The 10,996-nt window shown below is 47.9% G+C and overlaps 1 long non-coding RNA gene across 1 annotated transcript; it reads right to left on the bottom strand.

The window, feature by feature from the left end:
* Positions 1–249: 249 nt before the first annotated feature.
* On the bottom strand, positions 250–10,550 carry LOC308595880. The gene is made up of 4 exons (XR_014012170.1): positions 10,486–10,550; positions 9,130–9,193; positions 2,439–2,575; positions 250–463 (listed from the first exon to the last, which is right to left on the bottom strand). It is a non-coding gene; the product is annotated as an uncharacterized lncRNA (long non-coding RNA).
* Between the last annotated feature and the right edge of the window lie 446 nt (positions 10,551–10,996).

Below are 10,996 nucleotides of genomic sequence, written 5' to 3'. Positions count from 1 at the left end.
TAAAATTGTTGCTGTGTGTCATCAACTTCATCACCATTAACAGGACGTCCCTATTTTCTTTGGAGAAATGTTGGAGGGTATGCAATCCTAGCTGCCATTTGTACTGTAGAGCCAGGTCAACTCAACGCCCTCTGGACGGACTACAATTCCCATGAGCCTTTGCCTGTCCCTTCTGCATGCAACGCATGTGCTCTCCCACCGAGCCCTGCTCCTTTGGTGCAACAGAGCACAGAAACAGGCTGTCAGACCTTTTGATATCGGTAGGATTAACTTCATTTATTCCACTGTAAGTGGCTTATGGATCAGGCTGCAAGCACTTGAGTGCAAGGTCTCTGATTTATGGCAGTGTGTTTGTGAGAGAGGCGGGGGACACACACTGAAATGTTCACCAGCAGGGCTCTGTTCATTTCTTTGCTTTGTGATATATGTTCTGTGGTCTTGCTCAACAGCTGCCTCTTCTTGCCTGGGGATACGGTAACAAAAGAGATGGAGTGGTTTTGTAAGGGGTAATGAACCTCATTGGTGCTATACACTGTAAATGATCATTAAAGCATGGTGTGTTATGACACTACAACACTAAGTTAGTTGACATCAGACTCACACACTCACCCCACCTATGCAGGAAGTGGAGGCCCACAGAGAGCTGAGCATCCAGGCCACCCCCTTGCAACTGTGGCTCCTCACTTCTGCTCCCTGATAAGCCACTCCACAAACATGGGGGACTGACTACCTAGTATGTCCTGTGGTCAAAAGCAGCCTCTGGCACATAGGAGGAGGAAATATCTCAAGTCAATGCCCCATTAGACAAGGGGCGGGCAGTCTTTTCAACATTTTGTTCTGCCACACCCACACAGTCTCGATTTTGTGACTGTTGCCTGCTGCTGTTAAGAGCGGTGGACTTGTAATCTGGTGAACCAGGTTTGATTCCCTGCTCCTCCACATGCAGCTGCTGGGTGACCTTGGGCTAGTCATACTTCTTTGAAGTCTCTCAGCCTCACTTACCTCACAGAGTGTTTGTTGTGGGGGAGGAAGGGAAAGGAGAATGTTAGCCGCTTTGAGACTCCTTTGGGTAGTGATAAAAAAATCCAAACTACTCTTCTTCTTCTTCTTCTTCTTCTTCTTCTTCTTCTTCTTCTTCTTCTTCTTCTTCTTCTTCTTCTTCTTCTTCTCCTCCTCCTCCTCCTCCTCCTCCTCCTCCTCCTCCTCCTCCTCCTCAATGAAGAAGGTCAACGTTTGGTCAGCTATAATGGCCCCAACATTGCACAAAAGGTGTCGCAACTCTGGACCACGTGGCAACTGGTGGGTTCCCCTTCTTTCGGGGGAAGAATGGGACAGCTCTCTGCCTTCTAAATACCTTTTAAATTTCCCACAATGCCCCAAAATGATTCTATGTTGGGTCATTGTGGCAAATTAAAAGGAAAACTGTGTTCAGTCATCTGGCAATGACTGGAGTGCAGAGCAAGAGTGTGTGTAAAATAGTGGCCTTTTCAGGACCACCAAACCCAGTTCCCTGCTCTGCCCTGAAAAAAAACCAGGATGAGGAAGAGATACTGCCTGTGCCTGAACAGTCTGAGGATAAGGCCCTCCTAGCCTTCCTCAGATTTTGAGGCTAAGCCCCTAGTAGCATCCCCTTCTCCTCTGCCTCACAGAGTCAGTGTTGCATAATGGTTAGCGTGTTAAGACTAGGACCAGGGAAACCAGGGTTCAGGTCTTTGCTTGGCTGTGGAGCTCACAGGGTGAACATGGACCAGTACCTCCTTCTCTCAGCCTAACGCTCCTCACAGGGTTCTTGCGAAGATACAATGGAGAGGGGGAGAAGCAGGCACAAAACACCTCCAGCACCGTGGAGGAAAGGAGGGACAGATATGAAATTAAATAAATAAATAAATAAATAAATTAGAAGCCAGGGTTGTAGAATGAGACAAGGGTCCTTCACAGCTTTTCCAAGGAAATGGGCCCGGTTGCTAAACACGCTGTGCCACTCTTCAGAGAGCTTCAGCTCATTGCTGAGTCAACATCGCATTCATTTGCTACAGTAGGGGAACAACTACAACCAGCAGAGCTCACTGAGAACTCTCCATGGTCCTGAAACAGCCTGTTCAAATCTAGATTTTTCTTGTGAAGTGAACCTAACTTGACCTGCTGTGGTTTCCCCACCTCCCCCCCCCCCCCGGCCCTTGTGGAGGCCATGGGTATATCTTTATATTTTACTTTTTAAAATTAAGGGATACTTTTAGTTCTCAGAAGTCATCCCCTTGCTGGGTTTTTTAAGTGCTGTTTACTGGTTTTTTTATGCACTTGTGTGGGTTGTATCCTGCTTTTTATTCATACTGTGCTGGTATTCCTTGCATAGATTGATTGTTTTGTAAACTAGGTGGCAGGCAAATGCCTAAACAGATAAATAAAACTGGAATAAAACTTACTGGAAGAAACTTTACCTGATGTGACTTTTCCTGAGTAAGACTATGAACCATGCCTGGCTTATATACCCTCCTCTGATGGGTTGCCTGCCTGCAACCTGAGACTTCTGCATTGAAGGCATTGCTACTCTTCCCTTTTCAAGCACCTCCTGGTTCTAGGAGATAGAGAGGCAGGGGAAGGTGGGAAATCTACTGACCCATCTCTTCCCTGAACTGTCCCTTCTTTCTCTGCTGTATCCTGCATGCCTTCTTCTGTCTTGGACTTCCCTGACTCTCCCTCCTCCTCTGGCTCCTGCCTTGCAGGTGGTGTGACCCCCCCCCCAAAATAAAACCCCACTAGTCCCCTCTGCTGGGTCCTTCCCCAGGCCCCCTGCCTCTGCCACACACATTGCAAGTCCCTGACACTCTGATCTCCCACACAGGCTGAGAGACATGAACAGTGGGTCAATGATGCCAAGATGGGTAATAATAATAATACCCCAGGGCAGGTTACAATGGTTTAAAATACCACTTAAAAAACTGTTTAAAACAACTTGCACTCACAAAAATATAAAGGTAAAGGTAAAGGGACCATTAGGTCCAGTCGTGGCAGACTCTGGGGTTGCGGCGCTCATCTCACTTTATTGGCTGAGGGAGCCGGCGTACAGCTTCCGGGTCATGTGGCCAGCAGGACTAAGCCGCTTCTGGTGAACCAGAGCAACGCATGGAAACACCGTTTACCTTCCTGCCAGAGGTATCTACTATTTATCTACTTGCACTTTGACGTGCTTTCGAACCGCTAGGTTGGCAGGAGCAGGGATCGAGCAACGGGAGCTCACCCTGTCGCGGGGATTCGAACCACCGACCTTCTGATCGGCAAGTCCTAGGCTCTGTGGTTTAACCCACAGCGCCACCTGCACCCCTCACAAAAATATGGTGGGTCCTAAAACTATACATCTCATGCGTCAAAGACAAGGGGATGGAGGTGTTATAAAGAAGTAAAGAGGCTTGAAATCTGCCCCCCTGCTTGACCCTGAATGAAAGTAGACACTTTCTCTAGGGACTCCACTGGCAGAAAATGCACTCTGCAATTTCTCAAGGCCTTTCTTTCACTTGTGGTATAAGGTATGCCTCTGAAACTAGGTGGTTGGGTTGAACACTGACACAAATTAACCCCTGGGTATAGGGGCTTTTGCGACTCATTCCATGGAACTGCCCCACTCCTCCCCTACACCTTCTAAATCTGTTCTATGGCTTTCCTCAACCCTCTTGAGCAGATGTTCCTTGCACAAACAGAACAAGGGCATTGGCTACCACCATGAGATTGTAAAGAGAGGGACATTTCCCCTTGTCTCTAGCTTGTGTCAACAGAATTTGGGATCATCTAGTCAAACTGATTGGCAGTTGATTGAGAGCAAACAAAAGCATAGTTTGATGTGTAGATGTCAGGGACTGGTTGGGCACAGAGGAATGGTGGAAAGTACCGGCTGGGGAACCCCCAAGGGAAGAAAGCTCAGAGTCAAGGGATTGGTGGTGGGACAATGATGAGTTGGGAGTGGGATGGGATAAGACTGGGAGGAGGAGGTGTCAGGACATAGGTAACAGGGCTTAGTGTGCAGGGAGAGTCTGCGACAGGGAGAAGTCCAGATTCAGAGGCAGAAGCTGAAGCAGGAAAGGAGAGAGGCCAAGAGGCAGAGATGAGTCCAACTGGTGAAGAAGCTTGGGTGTGATGGCCTGGGAATCCGATTCAGAGGCTGAACCGGAGGAATCCCAGCCTGCACAGGAGTCCCCGCCTCCAGGGCCGGCTGAACTGGGGCAGGGCCTTGTTTCTGAAGTGCCTGCACTTGTGCCGGATCCTCAGGAGCAGGCACCAGGTGAATCCACTCTGGCTCTGGAGGTGGTTGAGGACACAGTGCCTGCAGGTACGCCTCTCCCAGCCCTGTCAGGGGAAGGTGAGTCTCCCACTGGGTCCAGTAACCCTCCAGCCTCTCCTGAGCTGCAGAGGCTCAGGGCAGAGAGGCGGAGGGAACTGGTTTCTCCCAGGAGGAGTGCTCGCCTTAAGGCCAGGAGAGGCGGGTCTCCTGGGTGCCGGGACCGCCCCTGGCCTCAGAGAAGATAAAGGCCAGTCAGCCCGGTCCCAGGTTGCGGGAGCAACGTCGTTGGAGAGCTGTTTCGGCCAGCACCCAGTCCTGTTCCTCCAGAGTTCCTGTCCTTGCCCGGCTCCTCGCTTTGGACCCCGCTTCACCCGTGGAGGACTGTCTGCCGACCCTTGACTCAGGTCCTGGACCTCGCCCCACGGTAACCTCCCCCCGGGACCAACACATTGGGTTTCTCCCCCTCCTGCTGCAACAAGCTCCCCTCCCCACTAGTCACTGGAACTCTCTTCCACAAGATGTGTTGAAGGCTAAGAAAATGATTAGATAAAAAAGGTAAAGGAACCCCTCACAGTTAAGTCCAGTCATGAATGACTCTGGGGTTGCGGCGCTCATCTCGCTTTACTGGCCGAGGGAGCCGGCGTTTGTCCGCAAACAGTTTTTCTGGATCATGTGGCCAGCGTGACTAAGCCGTTTCCAGCAAAACCAGAGCAGCACATGGAAACGCCGTATACCTTCCTGCCACAGCAGTACCTATTTATCTACTTGCACTGGTGTGCTTTCGAACTGCTAGGTTGGCAGGAGCTGGGACAGAGCAATGGGAGCTCACCCTGTCGTGGGGATTTGAACCGCCAACCTTCTGACTGGCAAGCCCAAGAGACTCAGTGGTTTAGACCACAGCGCCACCCAAGTCCCATTAGATAAATCATCATCAAAATTTCTATACTGCCCTTCATCTGAAGATCACAGGGTGGTTTGCAATGCATTGTGGGTCTATCAGTGACTATTAGCTGTGATGTTCTAAGGAGGTTTACCTCCAGAGAGCACTTATTATGGAACAACGGTTGGAGAGGACTATTTCCTTCACACCTTCTCTGTGGGAAGCAGGATGCTGGACTCGGTAATCCTTGGAGCAATATTGTTATACGGCTAATCTGATTTGAATCAGGTCTGACCCACCAGTCTGTGCTAATCTCTGCTTCACACTCTGCCTGTCTCACTGTGCCTTTCTGGGAACGAATGCACAACTTTGCACAATGGCATACCGATTACAATTAAACCACTCAATATATTCCAGGGCTTTTATACCTTTGCAAACCCAATAAAGGTTTTGTGCGAGTTCAAAGCATTCCCCATGCCCCTGTCTTGTACTAAGAGAGAGAGGGGAAATTAATGGCACACAGCAGCATAATGGTATCAGAAGCAGCAATGACAGGACATGAATTATTTTAATGCTTTAGCAGCGGAGTTACTGATACTTCACAATTCATGAACACATTTTTCTATTACTACCGTGTCATGCTTTTATTGACTGGTATAAAAACACCATTTGTATATCTCTTTTCTTCTTCACCCTGCTGTGTTTCTATTTTACTGGAAATGTCCTGTAACAGGTATAACATCAGCTCAGATTACCAAGAAATCTATAAAATAGTTTCCTGCTACTGCATTTGGTACGGATTGAAAGAACACATTATGATCCCACTGAGCTCACTGATAAAAAAAGAGAAAACCCACACACGTATACACAAACTGTTATTCTCGGGCAAACATGACTTATCCTCACCTGATCAAAATTCTAGATGTATCCACTTCATTACTAAATGATGAAAGTGGTTCGTTTTTGTGCTGATATGTGGCACAGATGTATTATTAAAAACGCGCTCTGGATGCCTGTGTCCCATATTTAGGTTGTCAGCTTTTTGCACTGCACAGGGTGGAGAGAATCTTTTGATGCAGCCGTTACAAAGACATTGAGCAGTTTGATGTAAATATCTTATGGAGATCCTGGAACTGCAACCCCAAACAAGAAAGAGAGAGCTAACCTGAAAAGTATGGGTGCCGAATGGTTTCTGCCACTCGCTGCTGCAATTTGGCCAGGGTGGCGGTGGTAGATGTACTGAAATCTAGACCTGGACTCTGTGCTCTCCACCTAACCTGGGGTCTCTTGTTCAGTGGTGGAGCCTGTATTTTGCATGCAGAAGCTTTTGTGTTCAGTCTCTAGGGTCCCCAGTTAAAGAAAAAAGATTACATAGCAAGCATTGGGCATTACCTTTGGCTGAGAGTCTGTGGGCAATCAGAGTAGGCAATATTGACTTAAATGTACTAATCAAATGAGAGCTATTTTCTCCAAAATACAGTGGTACCTCGCAAGACGAATGCCGCGCAAGACGAAAAACGCGCAAGACGAAAGAGTTTTCCGTTTTTTGAGTCGTTCCGCAAGACGAATTTCCCTATGGGCTTGCTTCGCAAGACGAAACGTCTTGCGAGTTCTTGCGAGTTTGTGTCCTTTTTCTTAAAGCCGCTAAGCCGTTAATAGCCGCTAAGCCGCTAATAGCCGTGCTTCACAAGACGAAAAAACCGCAAGACAAAGAGACTTGCAGAACGGATTAATTTCGTCTTGCGAGGCACCACTGTAGCAGCATAGAAAGCTTCCTTATATTGAATCAGGCCAATGGTTCATCTACACAAACCGGCAGCTGTTCTTCAGAGTTTCAGGCACGAGTCTCTTCCAGCCCTATCTGCAGATGCTGGGATTGAACCTCAGACCTACTGCATGCAAAGCAGATGCTCCACCGACTAGTTTCACCCCTTCCCTGGGAAACACAAGTGAGGGAGAGAAGTCCATTAGGACTTATTCACCCAACATCTCCTGCTCCTCTGCTCCACCATTCACAACATTTTACTACTGGATTACCAAGGAGGTTTGGAACATTAGTGAGAAGAGTCAACATATCATCACAAGAGCTCTGTTGGATCTGGACAAAGGCCCACCTAGACCAGCACTCTGTTCTCACAATGGCCAACGAGATGCCTATGAGAAGTTTGACTGCAACATACATGTGGTTCTCACCAACTGGTATACAGAGGCACACTGCCTCTGTGCCTCTGACAGTGGAGAGAGAATTCAGGCTTCTTGGCCAGTTGCCACTGATAGCCTCATCCACCAAGAATTTGTCTAATCCTTTTTACAAAGCCATCCAAGCTAGTGGCCTATTGAGGAAGTCAACCCCATTATTTCACTATGCACCCAGTGAATAATTCATTTTATTTGCAAGTCCAGAATCATAGGATTGTAGAGTTGGAAGGCACCACAAAGGTCATTTAGCTCAACTCTCTGCAATGGAGGATGGAGCCCACAACCCTGAGATTAAGAGTTTCATGCTTTACCAACTGTTATCCCTTCTTCTTCTTCTTCTTCTTCTTCTTCTTCTTCTTCTTCTTCTTCTTCTTCTTCTTCTTCTTCTTCTTCTTCTTCTTCTTCCTTTGCCAATCTGAAACTGTGAAGGCCCTTTGTGAAGGGCATTTTTGGTCTCCCTGTGAGAGTGCTTCAATATGTTATCCCAGACTTTTCCAATCTGGTGCCAGGGCTGGAACCAGATTCAGGTCAGCAAGCAAGAAGCAGAGTTTGTCAGAGAAGTGAACTCTTCATTCAAACAAATGGCACACCACTCAGCCACACTTCCCAGTAAGTCTTGTCCTTACAGAGCAGTTGCCAGGACTGATGGTCCCCGCCTTCAACCCCCTCTAAGGTTTCTTCACTGCCAGATGTTTCCCAAGCAGTCTCAAACCGCGACAGGGCAGCTCTAATCTCTGTTCTGCTCGACACATCACTCTGCATGTCCTTGGAGATAAGGGGAGAGGGGAATTGGTTACAGCAGGAGAGGCAGGCTCCCTGTATTCTTCAGAAGCCTCTTGCCCCACCTCCTCTGCTTCAGCCTCTGAGTTGGAACTGCTCCCTATCACAGGCTCTCCCTGTTCACCAAATCCTGTTGCCCTTTAAGCATCTAACAACTCCTCCAATTCTTCTCCCTCTGACATCTCCTCTGCGTCCCACCAACAACCCCCTGGCTCTGAGCCTTCCTCCTCTAGGGTTTACCTTGGGAGTTCCCTGGCTGGTGCCTCCCACCACACCTCTTCATCCTGCCAGTCCCTGACATCTGGTGCCCCCCCCCCATATTGTTGACCCAGCCAGCTGGTCAGAGGCAATGGGTTGGGAGTCTCCATCACCTGGAGGGCACCAGTTTGGGAAAGGCTGTCTTATCCTCTAATTTCCTTTCCCCGCACTGAACCACCTTCCATTACCAGTTTGTCAGGATAGCGTTTGTTTGCAAATTTTATCCGCTAGAGCACTGGATAGGCTTTTTAGACCCCTTTGGAAATTCCAGCCCTTTTGCTGCCTCTTCAAGAGATTATGCAGAAAGCAAACATTGATAAGCTCATGTAACAGACCTCAAAGAGAACTCTCTATTCCCGGGCTCATCTTTACCAAGTAAATCCTTAATCGACTTAATTTATCATCCACCAAGATCTATTATGTTTAAGATTTGATTTTATAGACAGCAGTTAACAGGCATAATTTATTGTGCTCTTCGGTACTCTATGAAGGCTTCAGCTTAATACTCAGAGCTAAACCTCCATCTGATAGAAAGAGATGGCAATACAATCTCATTCATTTTTACCCCCTATCTGATTTGCAGGATAACGTGTCCAATGATTGGTTTTAGGGGAATCTTGTTCGTGGAGCAAGTGGGGAATATTGCATGAGAACTCTTATGGCTTTCAGTTGGCTGCATGCACAACCAATGGCAGCCTGGATCTCTAATTCCAATACTGTGTATTTGGGTCTGTGGTACCAGTTATGTTGATGTTGTTTTCCATTTCTGTGATAAAGGTATTGCAGACTGAAAATCTATAACCCTGAAAGAAAAATCCCCTGTTTTACTTAGGTCCTGTAACTCTCAACGTAATATTCTGGCCATTAATCATATTCTTACTATGTCTGGGTTCCTCTTTGGAAATCTGTATAAGCTCCAATGCATGCACAGAACTTCAGTCCTGCACTTCTATAGATGCATTTGTTGATACTCATTGATGAATGTGGGGAAGACTTTAGGGTTGGGGCAAAGTCCTGTGAGTATGCTGGAGCGCCCTCCAAGGCATGGTTGCACCAGGAGACATTTTGGTTGTCACTGTAACAGACATTGCATATGCTTCAGTGCCTGATGCTTTTAACACAACTCAAAACAGTTTACATTAGGGTGGTACAAGCTTTCCTATTATTCTGTCCATGGTCCCCACGAGAATAATTGGACTGCAAATTGGATCCATTACAGAGCAGGAGCCTTTGACTGAATAAGGGAACTTCAGGTGCCAGACCACAATAGCTGCTACACTTCCCTCCTCTGTTTGCCTGTCTGTGGGGTTGGCGCAGTGCATTTGTGTCTCCCCTCTACATGCCAGTGTGCATTTGTGTATTGATGAAGTGCTACAGAAAAGCAATCTTGATGTGGTCATACACCTGAAGATCCTTATTAGACTAGAGTTTTACCAGTGTGTGTTTGCACTTGTGTTCATTGATCAAACGCTGGAGGGAGCGGGGGAAAGAATTTAAGAACTGCTCCATTTTATGCACAGAAGAGCACATGTGCAAGATGAACCCGGATGCAGTGTAGCAGGGGTCCCCCAAGGTTGATCCGGGGGGGGGGGTGTGTGTCAGTGATTTATGGGGTTTTGTGCCACCCATGGAGCAGGAGCCAGGGCTGGAGGGAGGGGAAGAGTCCATGGTGCAGGAGGTGCAGGATGTGTCAAAAGTGGAGGAAGAGACTGTTCCTGAGAGGGGTGGCCGGTAGAATTCCCTCCATCCCCATCACCACTGTCTCCAAGGACCAGGAGGCACTTGAAGAGGCAGGTATATCTGCAACTTTCATGGAGGATAAGTCTCAGGTTTCTTGTGCACACCTCATCAAACCAGGGTACATAAGTGTGGGTGGAGGCATGGTCACACTCTGTGTGTTTGGTGCACATTAGAAGCTATTGTGCCACATGCTTTGCCAATAAAGAATTAAACTATCAGACACTTGTCCTCCTTGGGCTGGGTGTGCTCAGGACATAGGCTTGTATTTCCCAAATTTGTCTAGGCCTCTTTTAAAGAGGTGGCCATCACTGCCCCCTGTGGGTGGGAGTGAGTTCTGCAATTTAACTAGGCTCACTGTGTGAAGAAGAGCGTTCATTCATCTGTCCTGAGTCCTCCAGCATTCAGTTTCATTGAATGTCCACAGCTTCTAGTGTCACAAGAGAATTTAGAATTTAGAATTTAGATCCCGCCCATCTGGGTGGGCTTCCCCAGCCACTCTGGGAGGCTTCCAACAGAACACTAAAATACAGTGATCTGTTAAACATTAAAAGCTTCCCTAAACAGGGCTGCCTTCAGATGTCTTCTAAAAGTCTGGTAGTTGTTCTTCTCTTTGACATCTGGGGGGAGGGCGTTCCACAGGGCAGGTGCCACTACTGAGAAGGTCCTCTGACTGGTTCCCTGTACCTTGGCTTCTCACAGCGAGGGAACCGCCAGAAGACCCTCGGCGCTGGACCTCAGTGTCCAGGCAGAACAATGGGGGTGGAGACGTTCCTTCAGGTATACTGGACCAAGGCCGTTTAGGGCTTTAAACGTCAGCACCAACACTTTGAATTGTGCTCAGAAACGTACTGGGAGCCAATGTAGGT

The sequence above is a fragment of the Podarcis bocagei genome, assembly GCF_964188305.1.
Source record: "Podarcis bocagei genome assembly, chromosome: 10".
NCBI lineage: Eukaryota > Metazoa > Chordata > Lepidosauria > Squamata > Lacertidae > Podarcis > Podarcis bocagei.
This window is presented reverse-complemented; position numbering and strand designations above follow the sequence as displayed.